Genomic DNA, 3,584 nt, shown 5'->3' on the forward strand with positions numbered 1-3,584 from the left:
GTGCAATGTAGATGAAATATAAAAGTGCAATATTGGAAAACTATAATCCACAGAATATAAACAATCCAAAGAAAAAAAAAAAAAATAATAAAAAAAATTATATATATATATATATGATAAGAATAATCCAATAAAGCAGCAATAAATAGTGAACGAATGCTCTAAAAATGCACTATAAGTAAAGTGCAGTGCCTTATGCAAAAATTGGCATATCATTCAAAATCGAGGATCATAAAGATCAAATAGAAACCAGAGTTCTGACTCCAAATAGTCTTGCAACAATATCACTCTTTTTCTATAAAGACAAATGGGAATGAGGGGGGAAAAGAGCTGGTGTGGAAGTCCAACAAAGGGAATCATATAGTTCAAATAGAGAGAAAACAGAGTTCTGTCTCCAAATAGCCCTGCAATAATATCACTCTTTTCCTATGCAGACAAAAAAAAAGTGGAGGGGGGGGGGGGGGGGGAAGAAAGGGTATAATCAAAAGGCAAATTTAGCAGTCAACTTTGGAATGTAGAAAAACCACATACAGCTTGATATAATCCTCCCCCAGTGGTGCCAGCCCCTTACCTCACAAAAAGACCCCAAATGGGTCTAGTAGTGCATCGAAAGGCGTTCAGGCAGTGGCTCAGGATCCTTCTCAGACGTCCAGAAGATCACGGTGCTGGTTCCCGATCTCCAGGATCTCTTGCCCTAATGGGAATGTGATTTGTGGCCTGTAGTTGGAGGTTTAGGTCAGGCGATTTGCTGGTCAATCAAGCACAGTGATATGATCATTAAACCGTGTATTGGTACTTTTGGCAGTGTGGGCACGTGCCAAGTCCTGACTTTGGACTTGATAAAACCCAGTGGACCAACACTAGCAGATGACATGGCTACCCAAATCATCACTGACTGTGGAAACTTCACACTGGACCTCATACAACTTGGAATCTGTACCTCTCCTCTCTTCCTCCATACTATGGGACCTTGTTTTCCAAATGCAATGCAAAATTCCTTGGACTACTGAGCAACAGTCCAGTCCCTTTTCTGCTTAGCCCAGGTAAGATGCTTCTGATTTGATCTCTGGTTCAGGAGTGGCTTAACGCAAGGAATGTGACAGTTGTAGCCCATGTCCTGGATATGTCTGGGTGTGGTGGCTCTTGAAGCACTGACACCAGCCATAGTCCACCCTTGTGAATCTTCCCAAAATTCTTGAATGGCCTTTGCTTCACAATCCTCTCAAGGCTGCAGTTATGCCTGTTGCTTGTGCACCTTTTTCTACCACACGTTCCCCTTCCACCTGTTAAGGAATCCAATGTACATAATGATAATCAGAAAATGTCTATTTGCTTATGTGTATACATGTTCCTTACTTATTATGTAGTATACAGATTGACTTTATGTTCGGAGCCAAGATGGCGTCTACCCCCCACATCCCACGCATTAAAAGAATGCATTCGAGATAACAGAACAAGCTTCAACCAAACTTCAAGCATCAAGTTTCTTCATTTCTCTTGTATTGTAACCAATAAGATGTACCAATTAGACTGACATAGTAATGACGTATCTAACCAAACTTCAAGCATCAAGTTTCTTCATTTCTCTTGTATTGTAACCAATAAGATGTACCAATTAGACTGACATAGTAATGACGTATCTTTCTGTATAAAATATTAACACCGCCCACGAATAAATCAGTATTTAGAAGTAGCCTGAGCTGAACATATCTCAGAGAGTGTTTACTTCTAATGTGCATGCACATTTATACTTTTTAATTAGGAATAGCAGCAGATAACCAAGAACTAATTTATAGTTCTCATCCATTTCAACTGGCGCTCGTGTGTGGGGCGGCTTTCAGGCTTCAATCGAAGGGAGACCGCATTCCAGGACTGAACAGCTGGCCAGATCAGAGAAGGGGGTTAAGCGCGCAGCCCTAACAGTACGGTAAGCATATTTATCCTTACCATTTGTACGACTTCTCTGGTTTGCCTGGTTGATTTGGTCTTGTTGGCTCCTTTCGATTGTTCAAAGAGGCAGGTAACTTATTTCTCGCCTGAAGCCGTTTTAACGAACCTGCTAATGGTTTTCTGCTGACTATTATCTGTTCAGTGTCTGTCATTCTGAAGGGCTGCAAATTTAGCAGACTGAAAGTGCAGCTGCAGGCGTGTGTCCATCCTCACCCCTAGATTGTATCTCTGGTGGTGGGGTGGAATTCTGCAGGCATTTATAGACGGGGTTACTCGAGGTTGGCTGTGTAGGACCTCTGAGGGTTAATCTCAAACTGTGAATTAGGGCAGTTTGAAAGAAGACTTGCGGATGTGGCAGTCTTGCGAAACGTCTATGAATGTTCTGCTCGGGAAAGCTTTCCTGAGGGTTTAGCTCAAACTGTGAATGAGGGCAGTTTGAAAGAAGGCTAGCTGGAATTTGGCAGTCTTGTGACTCAGGTGAGCTTTTCCCGAGAGCTATCTTTGCAGTTCAAAGCGTGTCAGGTGTCATGTCCTGTGTGTATTTGTCCATTACTGTTTGATATACACGAAGAGGGTGACAGTGAGAGAAAGTGGCTACCTGAAGGATCAGTTGGGCCATAAGCCACTGCTCCACACCACCTCTGACGTGCTAGTTTTGACCCTCGAACAGTCAGGAGTGTGCGAGGAGACAGATCTCTCGCAGGGATGCGAGCCCCCACCCTAGGAATTCTTTGATAAGACAGCAGTCAGAGGAGTATTAACCAATTTGTTGCCTGTATTCTCCTCTTGAGCCGTCCGAAGAAAGAGAGAGAGAGAGAGAGAGAGAGAGAGAGAGAGAGAGAAGGGAATGCTAGAATGTGATATTAGGAAAGGAGAGAAGATGTTGCAAGAAGCAGAAGAATGGCATGTGCTGATAAGAAGAAAAAGTAGAGTCTGTGTGATAACGGCTTATTGGATGTGGCAGAAGCATGGTACAGGACGGCAAGGTCATTGCACAAAGAAGGTTGGATAGAAGAGGAAATCAAGAAAGATGCAAATTGTGCTATGTATGTGAATCACAGAGTTAATAAATGTGGCTGTACCGCCCCCATATACAAAAACTGGAACGAAGGAGGAGAGGGACAACTAACGCCCACTCCCTTCTCACCACCCCAACCCGAACATAACCCACTGTGACCACTCCCAGGCGGCCATCTTGGTACACCCAAGCCCTCGCTTCAGGCACAGCCCAGTGCACTTACTGCCGGCGGCCATCTTGGTACACCCAATAGGCCCAGCCGTGGCATATAACCAGTTCTTCCCATTTAAACCAGGATGGTTCCTACCACACACCTGTCTTCCCTAATATGGAAGCACTACCTTCACAGGCCGGATATGTTAATGATGAAGAAGCGTCCGAGTGGGAAGACCAACAACAGGCAGCAAGGCCACCTGCTGATTTAACCCCTAATCCGGCTCCGGACTCACAGTTCCGAGAGGATCTCAAACATATGCTGACAACCATGAGAAACAGTGCCCATTCTCAGCCCCCGCCTCAACACCAGTCTCGGTTACCAGAAGGGGCACTGGTGATGTACGTCGCTTTTACCCCATCACAAGCAGCAACCTTAGTGACAAGTCTGCCTGACCCAGAG

The sequence above is a fragment of the Lithobates pipiens genome, unplaced genomic scaffold, assembly GCF_037356315.1.
Source record: "Lithobates pipiens isolate NorthernLeopardFrog02 unplaced genomic scaffold, aLitPip1_a1.2 Scaffold_23, whole genome shotgun sequence".
Lineage (NCBI taxonomy): Eukaryota > Metazoa > Chordata > Amphibia > Anura > Ranidae > Lithobates > Lithobates pipiens.